Source organism: Lissotriton vulgaris, chromosome 1_1, assembly GCF_964263255.1.
Source record: "Lissotriton vulgaris chromosome 1_1, aLisVul1.2, whole genome shotgun sequence".
Taxonomy (NCBI): Eukaryota; Metazoa; Chordata; class Amphibia; order Caudata; family Salamandridae; genus Lissotriton; species Lissotriton vulgaris.
In genome coordinates this window covers 184,678,244-184,698,016 of record NC_141685.1, presented here as the reverse complement: position 1 = coordinate 184,698,016, position 19,773 = coordinate 184,678,244, and the positions used below count along the sequence as shown (strand labels likewise).

The following is a 19,773-nucleotide window of genomic DNA, read 5'->3' as shown; positions in this document are numbered from 1 at the left end:
CACTGAATGGCAGTCTAGACAGCCGCAGGCGGGGCATAACGCAAGCACAAGTAGTGATGCAACTAAGCATGTCCCATGTTGGATAGGGTGCCAGTACTTTAAATGAGCTGAGTCGTTTCAGGGGGAGGCACACAGCAGAAATTGCTGCTAATACTGAGTGGGGTAGCATATGGAAGGGGGGGCGACACTGAGTGCACTCAGGTGCTGGAGCTCCGTGGTATTTCCGCCCTAGGGTGAGCCGCAGGGTGTCAAGTTTAGGGCCGATGTCAGAGCCCAGCGTGAAGGATTTAGCAAGGCCGCAGCTGTCCTCCTTGCGGGCACAAATCATTCAGCCATTGATTAAGGAAGTTTGCGCCGCATCTGAAGCCGGGATGCAAATCTTCCTCCCAGGCAGGGTCTTCTGTCAGCTGAGTCTCGTGCAGATCTTTCTCCCAGGCAGGGTCTTCTGTCAGCTGTGCCTTGTGTAGATCTGCCCTCCAGACAAGGACTTCTTTCCTCAATGATCAGTTCAAAGGTCGGGAGAGGTATAACTGGTCTAGGTCATCTTCTTTAGTGCAGTTCTACTGGTCATGCCACAGAGCTCGAGCTCCGAGATGAATGAGAGTCTGGATTTTATGAGCTCCGTAGAGCATTGAGACAGTCCTACCGCATTCAGCACACACTACAAGACTCCAAGAGTCAATGCTCCAAGTGCTGCTCCAAGTGCTGCTCCAAGGTTTTATTAAACCACTGTATCTGAACATCCCCTTGCAATGCCAACTAGAGAATAAACATCCAGCCTGCACCAACAGAGTGCAGAAAGCTTTTCAAGCACCTTGAGGTACTTGGACTTTCTCTATCTGTCGTAAATGAAGAACTTAATCCTTGGTAACATCAATCCCCTTTGGACAAGATCCTCCATTTTGCTATCAGAATGTAACTCATCCTGTGCAGGCACAAACCCTCAAGTCCGTATTGCATGAAGCTGGGTGGTTCTCACCCAAAAGAGGGCCCTCCATAATTGTTGACATTTTCTTACACCCCCTGGACAGCCATGGCAACATACACACCAACTTCACCCCCTCAGGGATCACCAGTCCGTCTACCAGCATCAAGACTCAGATCTTTCACCCTTCTCTGTTACCATCCTTGGAACTGCCTTTCTCTCAGATTCGTGTAAGCTCCACACTCAGTGAGTTCAGATTTGCCTTGTAAAACCATCTCAAGAGAGTAGAAGAAAAGAACAATAAGTGACACACATGGCACAGAAGTGTAAATAAATCTACCATTATAATTCAATGTACCATTGTCCTACTGATGTTGTTTTGACATGGATGTTTTGCCGTCTATCACAACAGCTTCGTTTAATATTGTACTCAACAGTTTGTTTTCCATCATACCTACTTGCCTATGTACTGTTTCTGACCTTATAACATCTCTGGCAGACATGTTGTGCTGTCTATTGCTACATAAATAGGAAATAGAGTGCTACTGCAGAAAGAGTGCAGTGTCCTTACCATGTTTGTTAGTAAAGCTGCAACTATTAGAATGATAACTTACCAAAAGGCAAGCATACAATGCAATAACACAGACCAGATACTAGAAAAACGTAACTCAAACAATGCAATAACACAGGCCAGGCACTAGGAACACGTGATGCAAACAATGCAATAACACAGGCCAGGCACTAGAGAATCTAATGCAAACAATGCAATAACACAGGCCGGGCACTGGGTGAATCTGATGCAAACAATGCAATAACACAGGCCAGGCAAGAGGAGAATCTGATGCAAACAATGCAATAACACAGGCCAGGCACTCAGAGAATCTGACTCAAACAGCGCAATAACACAGACCAGGCACTAGGAGAATCTGATGCAAACAATGCAATAACTCGGGCCAGGCACTAGGAGAATCTGACGCAAACAATGCAATAACACAGACCAGGCACTAGGAGAATCTGATGCAAACAATGCAATAACACAGGCCAGGCACTCAGAGAATCTGACGCAAACAAAGCAATAATACAGACCAGGCACTAGGAGAATCTGATGCAAACAATGCAATAACTCGGGCCAGGCACTAGGAGAATCTGACGCAAACAATGCAATAACACAGACCAGGCACTAGGAGAATCTGATGCAAACAATGCAATAACAAGGGCCAGTCAATATGAGAATCTGATGCAAACAATGCAATAATACAGACCAGGCACTAGGAGAATCTAATGCAAACAATGCATTAACACAGGCCAGGCACAAGGGTTGATGCAAACAATGCAGTAACATAGGCCGGCACCAATGGGATTGCACCCAGTGGAGTTACTAACAGAAAATGTTCAGTGTCCACCAGCAGGAAAAGTTCTATTCTGTCTGTAAGTTCTCTTGAGAGGTGAACATGTAATAGGTGGTGGGATTCAGGGTACTGTGTGGACAAGAGGGTGGGAGGGCAAAGACTAGTCTCATATGGACTGAAGCATGGGCAGAATGAGCAATATTTCAAGGAAGTATTACCATATAGTAAATCATGCAGAGTCAGTTTTTCTTTTTGAATCACTGACAGAATATCAACGGACAGAAAATCGACCTACAAAAATATTGGGACCAAAATTTCGAAGTCAAGAATATCGACATCCTACCTACATTAAGGTAAGTACATAAATATCGAAACAAAATTATTGATCGTTGTTAACAATATCGGGTTTTTTTAAGTTAAAAAAATAATGTAAAATAAATAATTATATATAATTAAATTAAACATGCTTAAAAATACCTAGTATTTATAATGTAAACAAAAATTAAATATTTACATTTAATATATATTATATATATTCTTAATTAATATTAATTAATTATTATTTTCATAACTTCTAAATTGTTAAAAAAAATTATAAATTATAAACACATATATACACATACAACTATAGTAAATGCAACAGTAGAGAAAGTGTGGGATAGAGTAGGGGTAAACATTACTATTCCCACTCCAGTAGGTACAACAGTAGGGAAAGTGTTGGATAGAGTAGGTGTTAATTTTACACACTAGGGGCCAGATGTAGGAGCCTAAATACCGGTCGGTAACGGCCGATTTCGGCCGTTACCGACCGGTATTTAAGAATTGGCATGCAGGGGGCCAATTTTACCGATTCGGTAAATTTACCAAATCGGTAAATTTGCCGAATCGGTAAAATACTGAATCGATATTTTTACCGATTCGGTAACTTTGATATGTAGGTGGGACTCTTCAGAGTCCCAAAGGCCTTACAGATTCGGTATTTTACCACCCAATCCAATTGGGTGGTAAAATACCGAATCCAGGTGTGCATGCACATGTGTGCATGCACACCTATGCCATGTAACAGACAGACATGCCCTTAGGGCATGTCTGTGTGCCACATGGCACACATGCCTGTATTCGGGGTGCTAGAGGGTGTCAAAGTGACACCCCCTGCACCCTTGCAAAAATCGGTATTTACCGATTCGGTAATTACCGAATCGGTATTGCCCATTGATTCCTATGGGCTTCACAGCCTAGAGGAATCAATAGGAAATACTGATTTGGTATTTACCGAATTTTTAAGAATCGGTAATTCAATTACCGATTCTTCCTAAATCTCCCTCCTTCATATTTACCGATTCATAAATACCGAATCGGTAAAATTCGGTATTTATGAATCGGTAAATACGTTCTTCCTACATCTGGCCCAAATAGTTTAAATATTTTAATAATAATAACATTTGAAAAACTTCATAAAAAAATTATCAATAAATATCAATAAAAAGAAAGAAATGTTTACGTAATTAACATTAAATTAGATCTCACCCTATTCCCCAATAAATACACTACACACTACACATAAAAAAGAACATTATTTTAATTATAATTTAATTAAAAATAATTAACAATTAGTAATTAACAATAATTTCATATTAATTATTTAAAAATAATAATTACTTATTTATAATAAATTACTTCCAAATATATTCCCCTATAAACCAACAACACACTACACATAAAAAATAACACAATCATTTTGTATCAATTAATAAAAAAATATTACAAATTAATAATTATTTAACAATAAGTGATTATTAAATAATAATTAATTAAAATTAATAAATACTTAATTATAATAAACACACAAAAAGCTACACATAAAAAACTTAACAACATTACTATAATTAACAATTAATCAAGTAATACAAATTAATTACCAATTATAAATTAATAACCAGTAATGTAAATATCAATAACCATACATTAAAATAATAACTAATTCTGTATAATTAATAAAGTCATAAAAATTGATTACCAGTTATTCATTAACAATACATTAATAATAAATAACATTAAATAAAAATATTCATTACATAATTATAATTAAATTACTTTCCACCCTATTACCCTATAAACCCACAAACCGCAACAGAACTAAAACACAATATTTTATTAAAATGTATTTATATTTAATACAAATTAATATTTAAAATAATATAATTAAATTACGTCTCATCCTCTTCCCCTACAAACCCACAACCCGCTCTAATACTAAAACACAAAATTTTAATAAAATTGATTTATATTTAATAAAAATGATTATTTAATGTAATATAATTAAATTACTTCCCACCGTATTCCCCTATAAACCCACAACCCGCTCTAATACTAAAACGCAAAATCTACCTAAAAATATTTTTATATTTCCTAAACATTTCATACATATATTTAGAAATAAATAAATACATTACACAAAATATTAAACACATACATATAAAATACATACTTAAATACATAACACTAATATAAATCTCAATATTATTTACAACGATATTTTTGCTAATGATATTACTTACATCAATATTAAATAAAACAATATTCCTTACCTTAAGGTCGATATTCGGGTCAACAATATTTTTGCTGTCGATATTCTGTACCTACGATATAAAAAAATCGATATTAAGGTAGGTCGATATTACAACATCGATATATTGACTGTGCACCGCTTTTTGGAGGGGCAGGTGTGGGATATTACGTACCAAGTGGTGTCAGAGAGATTATAATCTTCTCTACAAGGGTCATCTGCTTTACAAAGAATTTCAATACGAGGAGAGACTCTAGTAAGCAGCGGCGGGGCATGCAGTGAGAGGAGAGAATGCAGATTGTCACCAACGTTCTGGAACAGCGCACAACTTTAGAGGCTACGTAGATACAGGGGAGACACCTGAAATGAGCTCTGCACCTCACATGAATCCAGTACACGAAAGAGCCTTCACACAGAGACCAAACATCCTTGGTGAGTCCGAGGTGAGAAGGAGGGGCTCAGAACCCAAACATAGAAGGAAGAGCTAGTAGGTGTTTAGGGACAGGTTACTGGAAACTGACTACTCTAGTTAGTAGTGTCAGGACTGGTTGTGGGGACGGTAGTCCCCATACAACAAGCAGCTTTTGCTCCAGGGCTAAAAGAAAAGGTCTCAACCTTTCTCCGACTTTTTCAATTAAATGAAAATATTGGTCGGAAGGCACTTATATATATGCTCAATACATCTAGAAAAATTATGTAAAAATATCCCTTGACACAACCCTTTAACGAGGTGGGCAATTCACAGGCATGTGCGCGCACCACCATTAGACATAACATCTAATCCAGGCTTTACCACTTTACCTAAATATGCTGGAAATAGACACCAAGGGGGTCATTAGGATGACGGGCGGACTTTGTCCGTCCGCCATCCTATCGGACAACGGGACCGCCCGCCATAAGGGCGGGGGTCCCGTGGGGGGTATTAGGATGTGCCCGCCACAGTGGCGGGCACATTCTGCATTTATAGCATTGTGGCGGCGGTGCTCTATGCACCGCCCGCCACAATGCTATAAATGCAGTAATGCATTTGCATAAACAAAGTGGCAGGCACCGCGCGGTGCCTGCCGCTTTGTTTAAGCAAATGAAGGGGGTACCACAGGTACCCCCCCCGTGTGCAGCCCCCACCTCTCCTTCACTCTGGGGGCCAGCAGGGGGGCCCAGAGTGAAGACCGCATGCCTTTCCGTGGCGGCATCGCCGCTGCGGAAAGGCATCTCCCTAAGCCCATTATAATATGGCTGTCGGTGTCTATTAGACACCGCCACCATATTAAACCTTTTACGCCGCGGTCGCAAGGCGACCTGGGCGGAAAAGCAGCGGACGGTCTTTCCGTCCGCTGCAGTCCCCCCCGCCATCCTATTATGGCGGGGGGAATTAAGGTGTGGATGGCGGGCGGATTGCCCCCGCAAGGCTGGCGGTGGCTACCACCAGCCTGGCGAGGGCAATCCGCCCGCCATCCTAATGGGCCCCCAAATGTTACTTCTACACAGTGCCACTATTCAGGTCATTATCCAGGGATTGTAGTCCCTTGGCCTCTCCATCACAATCTCCACCACCCCACGTGTGGTTTATTGCACTAGGAAACTGTGCAATCAGGAGACTCTTTGTTTAACCCTGACCTACAATTTGTGAAATAGTGAGCTTCAGGAATCACTAAGTAAATGTATGCCTCTCCCCCATTTATGTCCAAGTTCTGAGGTATTTACAACCATCCTAAAGTTGTAAGTAAAACTGTGCTTTTAAAAATGGGCCCAGACTGTGGTGATGCGTCTTTAACTAAAGATTCCTTCCAGCGGCTCCTGGAATGTTGTTGTTGATGCGTTGCCAGGAGTGTTCCCGGCATTTACGTTCCTGGTGCAGTTGGGTGAGTGGTGAATAAATCTTACACTTTGCCTACCGATGACACAAGAGTTTGATTACCACATAGACATTGCCTCTGGGGGGTACACAGCACCCACTCTCATGGACTATTCACCAGAATGTAACGTGGCCAAGTAATAACCTTTGGAAAAAATAGTTCTGCATTCATCAGACTTAAACTGTTTAGAAGTAGGCAAATGTTACTCTTTCTGTGCATCTGTCCATTGATCTGACAAAGTATTCATGATGGAGCATGGATGAAGAAATAAACATAAACGGCACGTTCCCAGCACAAACCACTAGCATGGATTTCATTCACTCGTTCAGAGCTGCTTAACTGCAGGTCTCCGCACTCCATATCAGCATCTCTAAAGGCAAACCCTGTGGAAGCAAAAGGAGGGGGAGAGCCCCTATGACCCTCTAGAGCCTAGGCCGCTTACTAGAAAACAACGGATAAGGACAGGACTCTAATAGGATAAACTGATCTAACTCAAATATGAGGTCAACGTATTATTTATCGCCTTAACGGTGCAAAAGACACTCTGGAATTAAATCAATACTATTGGAATAATCAATATTTGATTTAGAATAGAGGCATTGCTGTGCGGCAATAAAATAAATCACCGGCAACAATAGCTATTCTCACAACAAAATGTACTTATTTCAAGTTAGGTTGGCATATTTTACGAGAAGGAGATAAAGCGGCAATGGATAGACAGCATTATAAAGCTTGCCAACTTGTCTTATAAAGGTTTCTGGTACTTTTAGAACAACACAAAGGTTAAGGAAAAGCAGAAGTATCAAGGCACACGGTGTATCCGCAATGGCGGGCAATAAACCCTTATTATTAGGGACCACATAACAACCGTCTCCAGGTAGGAGCGCCTAATTACAAAAGACCTGCTAATACAGTGAACGACTACAGCGCATCAAACTGTGACTATGACATTGGTCTATCAAAACATTTGAATTCTGCGTTTGTTCTTCTCGTTAGGTGTTGATCCTGGAAGATATAGGGTGATGGGTTTCGGGCTTGTGCTTTATGCAATCTTCAGGACTTTGCGGAACGAATGTCACTCAAACATCGCACCATGTTGAGGAGGCCACTGGCGTGAGAATTTCATGCGTCAAATGGCGCGCCACGATAAAAGAACTGTTTGAAGAAGCACTGGAGTTACCAGTTTCTCAAAAGGGCATGTCCTCTGCTTGGATAGCTGTCCAGAGGTCCAGAGACCTGAGTGAGGCCATCAATGTGAGCAATGGCCTGTAGCCTCCATGACTAATTTGTAACTCCTGGGTCAGTTTGCTTGTGTGGTGGCAGCAAAGATTCGTAGTATGCTGATATGGTTGGGTTGTGTTGCAAACACAATCTGTCGCAGGGATTCTGCTTCTACGCAGACCTATGCGCAAAGACTTGGAACTTTGGTGAGTTAGGGTGTGCCAAAAACTCACCTTAGTACCCAAAATCCCCTACCAGACTAGCAATCAGTGTCTCATTGGTTCTTACAAATCCTCAATAATTAGACAACCCAGAACATGAACTTAGTACACCTCAGGAAACGTGGAACTCATAAACACTCTTTCGTTATACTCACAGATCAGTCCAAAACAAGGAGTGAATGAGGACACGTGCAAGTTTGAAATATTTATTTCTACTGTGTGTTCTCAAGTACAGTAGTTTAGCTAATACAAGCAAACATATTATAAGAAACAAGGTTATCAGCATATTTACGATTCCATAAAATACAAAGGGAGTAAGCATGTTAAAATGCTGAAGGGAAGAATGTCACCTAAATCTTACCCTCCTTTGCTAGTATATTATATTATATCTATGGAAGGTCTCTTGGGATTACAAGGGCGGCCCCATACCTTAGGTTCTAGTAGAATGAGATCACATCATATTCTACACCAGCTCTCTCCATGCGAAGGTTCGTCAAACTGTGTCTGCATGCTCTGCGCAGTGCAATATTAAACGCGCTGAAAACTCGAGGCACCCACAGCTGCATATGTGTTATGTCTAGGACGTGCGCTGATCAGACCGAATAACAACGACTGTGTTGAAGTAACCTTGAGGGCCTCGGCACTCACTGTTCAGACATAGCTTACCAAGCCAGACTGATACTATAGGAAAAACATATTATTCTCGTGTGAAGCAAAATATTCTGCTAAACTCTAAACATTTATAATATCATGTGTTGTGTGCAAAAGCAACAGAAAGGAGAAAATGGTGTTTAAACTTCTAATAAGCTCATGCTAACTTAACACAGTATAAAGGCAAACGCCATCACCATGACACCCTCCCTTGATCCAAGCATGGATAAGATAAGATAAGATAAAATAATGGGCACATTTCAGAAAGCAGAGTTCAAGAACGACAGTCAGGATCAGTCCTAAATTTGCACTGGTGAGAAAAATCATTTCAGAAACCCCCCCAAAAAAAATTCAAAATTCGAACATTTGTATTGTAAGGTCAATAGGCCTGGGCAGAAGAAAAAATCATAATTCTCAAAAAACATCAGATGTCCAACTTGCGAACTCGGTCATGGCAGAGAGATAAGCGATGACACATCTCAATCCATTAAAGAATAAGCGAAATATGCAGCAACAGCCTCCAACAGGAAGTCACTGTTCTCATCCGAGAATATTTCAGCCATCCCATTCAACAAAGGGAAAGAACATACATGTTCCTCAATCACCGGAGCCTCTAGTACCATCAGAGGACAACTCGATGGGTTTTCAATGAAGCTGTGTGCCAAGAAATTTGCGCCGCTGCGAACACATTCCAACGACCCAGGACTCCATGCATCGCTGCAAAGGCCATAATCCCTCCGTCAGAACCAAGCAGGTCGTGAGCAACTAAGGGGCTCATGAGCTGATTATAATCCACATCGGGAGACACCGAATTGCAGAGACACAAATCCAGGGCCCAGTCGAAACCGCAACTCAGGCAATGAAACACCGGCTGGACACATGTGAAGTAGGAAAATCGAAAGGATAATCCATACGCCGCACTCAATGTAGCTAGAGGCAGCGTTCCATAAAACTCAAGCATCTTATTACGAAGTATTGTCAGCCGCGACACCTCTGGCATGTGGACACTCACTTCGGGATCCTTGCTGCCCGACAGCTCCTGCCACCCTGTACCAAACAAGCAGGACTTGTATAGCTGAGCTGTGTGCGCCCTCCAGGCTGGTCCAGTTGTGCTGGCATCACCGAGCTGCACTAGATGACTACGGGCAATGGAGCAGACCCCCAGAGGGCGCGACAAACCTGGAGGTTTCCGGTGACAAAGAGTAATTCTTTTAAAGATTACTGTGAGAGTGCTACCAGTACTTCTAAAATGCAGTATTTTCATGGAAACCCAAAATAAAGGTTAACACTAGCTACAGTACGATTGCGGTTACTAAAAATGTAACATCTGATAGCATGGTAAGCATTTACACGTATTCTCTTTTTGCAAATTATGCTCGACTGATCTTATACTCTCGGCAGCCCGTCCTATGATTTGTGTAGCGTATTTTATATGTTGTTTAATTCTTTCTTTAATCTATTGGCTTTCCTATTCAAAGTGCTGTCTCTCACGGGCAGACGTCACAGCACTGTGAAAATACAAGTCACTATTCCCTAGTGCACCAACCAGGATTCAAATTAGCGACCCTCCAGATTGAGACAAAGACATCAGAAATTATAACACTAAACAATTGACCACTTCATACAGAATAGTTTAACTTGCATTTACTCTTCATTTTAGCTGTGCATATTATAATATCATTCCTCCCACTTTGACCTGATTGGCACAACCCTCATACAGCTCAAAGTTCTGCTGCAATGTATTCTGATTTTACAATTGAAGGCTAAAATATATAAATGAAAATATCGGATGCCAATTGTTTTATGGGAAGACAACAAAATAGACTGGATTGGCCCTGCTTGGTCAACCTACCCCCACCTCTGCCAAAGCCCGTGCACCCTTGCCTTGAGAGACGGAACTGCAAGTGACTCTGGTATCCTGGTTTTATTTACTGTGTGTGCATTGCATGACGAGGCACAAAATTGACCTTAAGACCCAGAGCCTGGCTCTGGGGTCATTGACAGTCACTAAAAGCACACTGTTGGTGGGGCAAAGACTACGGTCACCGGCTGAACAGGCTATTTTTCCTGTCAGAGAGCGGCTGCGATGCTCACAGGGCATTGAGTAAAGTTCCATTTACGTGTCATGACCAGGCCCTGCATTGGCATCCCCGTTTGAATTTTGAGACGTGTATTTATAATATAAGGTAGCAGGGCTCTATATTGTTTACAAATGTGTATGTATGTTGTTACCAGTCACATCCATGCTGGATTGCCCACCATCTAACATGGCACAAGATAGGCAATATTGTCAGCAATCCACACGAAAAGGGTGTAACTTTGGACATAAGGGTGGAGGGATGGAGTCAGGACCACCTTTTAGAAGGTTCACACTTACTGTGCTCATGTTGTAAGTATTCCCACATGGAGGCAGCATCAGCACTACCTGCTGTGAGCAGCAATCACCCTGCACAAAGCCCTTGTTTGTGCTGCAGAAGAAAATAGACGATGAAATGCAACCAGGGAAACCGGGAAACCCAGACAGGGAATAAGCATTCCGGGTCTGAAAATAGCACAGAAAAGTGGGTGGCAATCATATGGGCTTTGTTGGAACTGAAGTTCTTTACTGCCCGACACAAAGAGCTGTTGTTTCAAGATAGGTAGCGCTGATAGTGACTCCCCCGTAGGCGAGGGCACATTGCCTGAGGCGAGGGCACATTGCCTGGTTTCTGCAAGTCTTCCAGGATGAAACTATTGCCCTGGGCAGTGGCCCTGTGAGCTGCCTGTCCGATGAGAGGGAAGAGGAGAGAGCCTTGTCTGGCAGAAGTCTTCCTGCCCTTTGAGGAGAAACAGCAGCAGAAGAACCCCTTAATGAGGAACGGCCCAGAAGGAACAGAGGAAATGTGGCAGAGTGCCGAGAAGGGAGACACTTACTATTCCGCCGCCACCGCCGAGAGTCACACGTGTGCAGAGAAGCCCACTGGATTCACCGCCGCCACCGCCAAGAGTCAAAGGGCATCGGACTCCGCGCCGCCGCTCCGGGAGACTACAAATCTTGGCAGGCCTCGCGGCGGCGCGTGCAGAGTGACGCGGGTCGCGCCCTGAGAGCGCCAACAGAGGCATAAAGGAAGGAGAACCCCGGCAGAGCGGGGGAGACACTTACTATTCCGCCGCCACCGCCGAGAGTCACACGTGTGCAGAGAAGCCCACTGGATTCACCGCCGCCACCGCCAAGAGTCAAAGGGCATCGGACTCCGCGCCGCCGCTCCGGGAGACTACAAATCCCGGCAGGCCTCGCGGCGGCGCGTGCAGAGTGACGCGGGTTGCGCCCTGAGAGCGCCAACAGAGGCATAAAGGAAGGAGAACCCCCGCGTCGCGGGACGCGAGCAAGACGCCCGGGCAAAGGGCGGGCCCTCTACGGCCCTCATCGGCACGAGTAGGCCAGGCTAGGCCACCCCCCTAAAATACTTCATTGTGCACCAGGGATTTACTTCCATGACAGCCTATTGTGAGTAGGTGGTGTTTTTTGACGCTGGTTGACCACCTCCTGAGCCCTAGTTATCCAGACGGGGGTCGGTAAGCAGGCTGTACAGCTATTATCGAATCGCCCAGGAGCCCGGGAAAAAGAGGGGGCCTACGTGGAAAAGTTAATAGCAGTCAAACACACCGACGAATCTGGAAAGGAGTCAGCTGGACATCTGCACAAGTTATTGAAATAAGACTTTTGTTTTAACCTTGAGAATTATACTTTGTTATCTCATCGAGCTGTGGGTGTAAGACTTTCACACACCTTTGTATAAATTATGCGTAAAAGAAATCATCACATGGCATCCGAAACACCAAAGAACACCATGGAAAACTACCTTGTCCAAGTGGTCAGCAAAATAAACAGCGAACGCAGACAATCGTTAGGTCTGTCTCAATCACCTATTCTCCCTCCCATGAGCCCACCCACCTCCTCGCAAACTAACGAGTCTCTGTTATTAGACTCTAACAACGATCCCCATGCAATAGTTTCCCCAGTAGCTGTCAATATTGATGCCAGCACAGTGAATGTGGGAGACATTGAGCAACATGAGGATAATGACCCAGATGCACAGGTTGTCATTGAGGTTGAAGGAAATGATGAAAAAGAAGACGTGGAGGACGAACCACCGGCAAAACAGACCTCAAGGGCAGTCAGAGCCTGTCGCAGATTGCAAAGTAAACGTGGGGGGGCACGTTCAGGAAAAAATAAGGTCACACCACCGCCAAAGTCAAAAAGTACCTGCCAGAATAATGAGGAAAACAATCTGAGGGACACATTGGACGAGGACTTAATGTCTAGAATAGCGGAGCTGTTAGAAATAAAAATTCAGACAATTATTAAGCCACTTATCAGTAAGATTGATAAACTTTCTGCAGAGATAAAGAAACTTGGAAGCACACAAAATGTTTTAGCAGATGCAATAGGCAATGCTTTAAGTAATGTCAATAAAGGTCGTGATTCCCCAAAGGAAGATAATGAATCCAGGGTATCATCAGATGCTACCCCACTAGGAGCAATTCCTTCAGAATGCCCACAAACTGGCCATATTACCAACGACTTGCCAACAGAAGCCCCAACTGCCCATTTAATTGATCCACCACATGTTACAGTGCCCTCTAGTTTTGAAGAAAATCCAATACAATTTGTAGTTGAAGCAGCACCGTTGGTGCTAGTGCTAGCCAACACACCAACCTTATCACCGGACCAAGCTGAGTCAGCCTCGTCACTAAAAAGCAAGGCACTATACTGGCTGTCAAATAATATGCGGATAGCACAGGGGGGCGAACAGCGGCTGGCTGATGAAATTAAAACGGCAAGGAGGGTTGGTTGGATAGGAAATAAGCAAAAAAAATGGAAGGGCGACTGTGTGATATTAAACTTTTCAACACCAGCTGCTCTTCCCGATATTCTATCAAATATCCTTCCACCACAAAAAAGAAGTAGTTCTATAATCCCTCTTACATTAGAATTTTTCTATAATGAGTCACAAAAGGCCAACAATCAAAAGCCCCGGAAGCCAGCTTGGTCAGTGAGAGATAATGGTTGGGGTGGGGGACTATCAGCATTTCACACAAACTACGCTCCTAAAAACAGGGCAGGTCCATGGCTAGTAAACCAACACAATACTCCTAGCCACACTATCTCAGGGCAAAACTGGAACCAAATGGGCAGACGAGGGCTTGGTACATTAGCTAATAATTGTGGGCCCTTAGATAAAGTTAATTACAATGGAGGATGGCCAGGCATGCAGCAGAATGTATTGTATCCTAATACCCCAGCACCTACAGGCAATGTTGACTATAATGGAGGATGGCTGGGTTCTCACCAGAATCCACCCTTTTCTATTACCCCTGCACCTAGATGGAATGCCCCTGCAAATGGTTGGGGCTTCGGGGCCCCATCCTACAACTGGGGAGTCAGCACCTCTAATAGGTTTGAAGCTTTAGCTGGCTTAGCTGACTGCGACTGACTTGATGGAGGGGCCTCGACAACGTCATGCAGTACAAATCACATATATCCTAGGTTGCATCCTGAAGTCGAATCAAAGCAGATTGCACCTGTTAAAATTTCGCAACAGCCATTGCATTTTGCTGACATAATGGCACAACAACCGCATTTAGATACAACTGGGGTAACTGCTCCATGCCAGGTAGTAGAGAAACTAGGTGTTTTAGGAAGCACAAAAATTATCTGCTGGAACATTGCGGGTCTGAAAAAAAATCTCTCAGATCCGTCCTGGCATGATTATCTGGCTAGTGGGGATTTAATTATGTTCCAGGAGACCTGGGGGCTTGAAAACTACTTTAAGGTTGACTATAGATCTTTTTTCATACCCGCAGTAAATACAAATGGGGGGAGACCCTCTGGCGGACTAACAATTTGGGTGAAAATCACAGGAGGCTTGTCCTTTAAGCAAATTGATACAAATAATCCCGACCTCTTATTACTTGAGCTAAAAAATACTAAGGGTTGTAGCATTTACGTGATCAATATCTATAGTAGACCACATCGATCATGTAAAGAATCAACAGTTGTAACCCACCTGAGTAATCTTGTGGCGGGGTTTGATCAAAATGCACAAATGATTATAGGTGGTGATTTTAATAGAGGTTTTGAACCCATAATAGGTCTAGAAGACATCTATAAGGATGAGGACAGTGCCAACAATATTCCTTTAGTAGATACGAAATACAAAGCACCTTGCACAGTGAGCGCCTTACAACTACTGAACTTGACATTAGAATCAGGCCTACGTGCATGTAATGGGCGGTTGCCATCAGACTGCCCCAGTAGACCAACATTCACCAGAGGGACACATTCCAGCCACCTAGATTATCTACTAGTTTCCCTGAACTTGTGGCCCATGACCATCGACCTAATGGTGGATGATCGCACGGAAAGCGACCACTATCCTCTGATCTTATCTGTCCAAACTCAGATTTTTAAAACCCTTGACAAAAGTGCTAATAGCACAGTGTCCTTGCCACAGGATCCCCTAGTGGCAAATAACCGTAGATCCCTGAAGTGGCCAGTGGTATTAGACAACTCAAAAATCATTAGTCAAATCTATAATGTATTTGTGAGGCATATGTCTTTTCTCTTAGGTAACAGTACTGTCATCCAAAATCCTAGTCTGATAGAATCCCATGAACATTTAATCAACCAACTTGGCGGTATCCTGACCAGGGCGGTAAAAAGATCACATAACCCCCAAAAGAGTAAACAAACTGGGATCACCTGGTATAACCAGGATTGCCGGAAAGCCAAGACAGACCTAATTACAGCGGTCGGGGGGGTTCAGCGGATATTATGAGAACTAAGAGAGCCCAGTATAAAAGTATTTTATTAAAGGCCAAGAAAGAGTGGGACGAAAGGGTTTGGTCCGATTTGCTGGACGCATGTAAGCGCAAAGTTCAGACCTCCTTCTGGAGCCTCATTGCTAGAGGCACCAGGGGGGCGACAGAATGCAAAGATAAATTTTTAGAGGAGAAAACATGGGTCGAGCATTTTACTTTGTTATATTCCTGTGAAAGTTCAGGTGAGAGTGGAGGTTGGGACAGGTTGCAGGCTCCCTTGGCTGTGCATGACGCTCCCCTCGTTTTTTCTCTAACAGAAACAATTTTAGCAATCAAGGCAGTTAAGCCAGGGAAAGCGCCAGGCCCTGACAGAATACCAGGTGATCTTTGGAAACATGAAAATTACATCTGGGATCCTTATATCAATTTATTATCCAATGATATTGCCCGAGGAGCTCCTATTCCGGAAACCTGGAAGGGGGCAGAGATTGTAACTCTGTTCAAGAAGGGTGATAGGTCAAATCCTTCGCACTATCGGCCTATCAGCCTAATTGACGAGTTATAAAAAATTTTGCACGACAGGTTCTTGGTCGGCTCACCTCTTGGATTGAAGAGCACTCTATCTACACAAAATACCAGGCAGGTTTTAGATGCAAGATAAGCACTGTAGACCAGGTTTTTAGATTTTAATGTCTAGTCTGGAAATATACGATTATAAGGAGTTCCCATATATACGTGGCCTTTGTTGATTTGAAGGCACCTTTTGATATGGTTCCAAGGGCAGCCCTATGGAAGACATTAAACAGAATGGGTGTCCCTGGAAATATCCTTCAAATTTTAATCAGACTCCACGAGAATAATTACGCACGAGTCAGATGGGGACCGAATGGAGAAGTCAGCGAGAAAATAAAAATATCAAAAGGGGTAAGGCAAGGGTGCGTAATGGCACCCACCTTATTCTCTTTATACGTCAATGACATCCCCGATACTCTTTTGGGCTGCGAGCATGACTCTCCCAAATTGAGTGGGCAAGCCGTTCCGGCACTATTGTTTGCAGACGACACAATCTTAATCTCTCAGACACCTAGGGGGCTCCAAAACCTTTTAAATACATTTAGTCTGTATTGCCATGACAAGGAATTAGAAATTAACTCCTCTAAAACAAAAGTTATGACAATCAACCCCCATAAAGGTTTTAACAAGGTTTTTAAGATAAACAATGAACATATAGAAGAAGTCCCCAATTTTAAATACCTGGGTATTATTTTAGACAGTGATGTTACATGGAAGACACAACTGGAGAATTCAAAACTAAGGCTGACTCAAAACCAGGGCCCGATCTTAAGGAAGCATAAGAATAGTCATTTCAAAGCAGTCTCACCAGCTATCGAATTATTTAAATATAAAGTGCAATCATCTTCACTTTATGGTGCGGACCTTTGGGCCTATGCTTTAAAGGATACTTTCCGAGTGAGGGAAAACTCCTTCATTAGGCAACTTTTAGGGATACCTGGGTCAACACCACTGACACCCGTACTATGGGACCTTAACTTCAGACGTACTGACGACTATGCTTCTCTTCGTCCGCTGCTCTATTGGGTCCGCTTATGGTCCACTGAAGAGCTGGCTGATTATACAGAAGCATTGAAAGAGATATTGGCTATAAAGAACATCACGCACTTGCCATGGCTAGAGTACGTCAAAAAATGGTTTGAAAAACTAGGGTTAAGTGACTTTTGGTTTGACCCTGATTCTCTTACAAACAGCTCAAAAAAGATCTTGAAGCAAAGGTACTGGGACTATATTAGAGATTCAGTGCTTTCGAATCCCAGAACAGGGACTCTAACTTCGAAATTTTTTGAAACCAAAATGAATATGCAACTAGAGCCCCTCATGGATGAAATTCACCCTCCATTGGCTAAAAGCCTATATTTAAAGTTCCGGTATAGTATCTTGCAATTAAAAGAAAGAACAACTAGATGGAACTGTAATAAGGGGTTGACCGGGGCCGCTGGCTCTGACATATGTGAGTTCTGTGAGATGGGGATGAAAGAGGATGAGTCTCATGTTTTATTCATATGCCCAGAAAACCTTAAAGCAAGGAAAAAATGGCTTAAGCCAATCTGTAATAGGTTAGGCCTTTGACGAATCAAGGTTGGTCTCAGAATATTCAAAGGAGACACTGCGCAACCGATTGTGTTCAGCCTAAGTCGTTTTCTCCTATGTGTAGCCTTGATCAGGAGGAAGAAAAATCAAAAAATCTAATGTAATAGGCCATTTTACCATGTTATTGACTCATTTTTTAGTCGCTATAGTGCTGCCTGCTCTATCGCTATGGTATACCATTTTTTAACAAAAACAGACATTTAATTTATTATTTTATTACTACGTATATTTATTTAGTGTTCTCTATAGAAGAGGGACCGATCAAGATCTAGCCAACCCCAATGTAGATGTTTTGGAAAATGTATTGAATTTTGCGTATTTTGTGCAAATGAGATGTGATGATATTCTTACCCACCGCTGTTTTTTTACTATGTACTGTAATATGATGTATTATGATTTTAATGTATTGTATCTTACAAGGTTTTTTAAACCGAATAAAGATTGAAATGAAATGAAGCGCTTAGGGTCCCCCAGTCTCCCTGACTGAGCAAGTCTGTGTAGAGGTTGTGTCTCACTTGCCAGTGTCCACTGCTAAATACAAACAAAATGATTTGGAGACCGCAGAGGGGAAGATGCAGACAACCACTGCGGACTCTACCGTTGTTGCACTTCTGCGATAACACCAGCACCTCAGACCCAAGAAGGAGATCCTTCCGCTGCAACTACTCAACCTTCCGCCATGACTACTGGGGCAGACATCTCAACGTGTCTTCATGGAGACACTGTCACACCAGTGAGCTGCCCATGGAGAGGAAATCAAAGGGACAGCAATGGGTTCTCCTTCTTCCCCAGAGCTGGCCTTGTTATTCACAGCCAAATTTGAGGAGAAGTTTATCTATGAAAACAATCCGTTCCCAGACCCTGTGTTCTTTCCCCAAAACTAACACAATTGGCATCTCTGGCCACAGCTCAGCCCCTAGCAAATGGTACCACAGGTACCAGGGCACTGTGACCAGAGAAGGCCTCTAAGGGTTGCAGCACTTATTGTGCCACCCTTAGAGGCCCTGTACCTCTACACACACACACTTTGTAGGCTGCGTGTTTTCATGCAGAACAAAGTGAAGAGTCGACATGGCACACATCCCTGTGAGCCATGCCTACAACCCACTGCCCTGGCCTAGATCAGTCACCCCTCCAGCTTGGTGCACTATACCAGCGGTGAGGGTACAGGTGAATGAGCCCGGTACCCCTACAGTGCCCAAGTCCATTCTTGGGCATTGTAAGTACAGTGCTGCCATTAAGAGTAAATGGTGCTGGGAGTTTGTCATTACGAACTCCACAACACCATAATGGCTACACAGAAAACTGAAAAGTTTGGTATCAAACTTCTCAGCACATTAAACCCACACTGATGCCATCTACAATCCTGGGAAACTCCTGAGGTGGAAAGCCGGGAGCAACGACTTTTTAAAACTTGTGCCCTATTTTACAGTGTATTTCTGTGTTTTTAATACCTGCGTGCACTTGAAAACCTTGGCATTACCGTGATAGCGCTCAGCAGCAGACAGCTGTTGTTGTTGCCCTAGTCCCGCGTCTTGCCGCCACTTCCTGGTTGAGGGAACCGCCAGACACGCCCACCGCGGCTGGCCACGCCCCCCCTCCCAGGCTCACATAAAAGCGCGCTGACTACGAGCGTCGCCATCTACAATCCTGAGAAACTCCTGAGGCGGAAAGCCGGGAGCAACGACTTTTTAAAACTTGTGCCCTATTTTACAGTGTATTTCTGTGTTTTTAATACCTGCGTGCACTTGAAAACCTTGGCATTACTGCGATAGCGCTCAGCAGCAGACAGCTGTTGTTGTTGCCCTAGTCCCGCGTCTTGCCGCCACTTCCTGGTTGAGGGACCCGCCAGACACGCCCACCGCGGCTGGCCAAGCCCCCCCCTCCCAGGCTCACATAAAAGCGCGCTGACTACGAGCGTCGCCATCTACAATCCTGAGAAACTCCTGAGGCGGAAAGCCGGGAGCAACGACTTTTTAAAACTTGTGCCCTATTTTACAATGTATTTCTGTGT

General features: G+C 43.4%; 1 long non-coding RNA gene across 1 annotated transcript in view; it reads right to left on the bottom strand.

The window, feature by feature from the left end:
* LOC147738105 (uncharacterized) overlaps positions 1-19,773 on the bottom strand; it is a 125,812-nt gene that overhangs the window by 89,996 nt on the left and 16,043 nt on the right. The window contains exon 2 of the long non-coding RNA XR_015307462.1: positions 4,863-4,913. This is a non-coding gene — a long non-coding RNA (uncharacterized LOC147738105). The remainder of the gene's footprint in view (positions 1-4,862; positions 4,914-19,773) is intronic.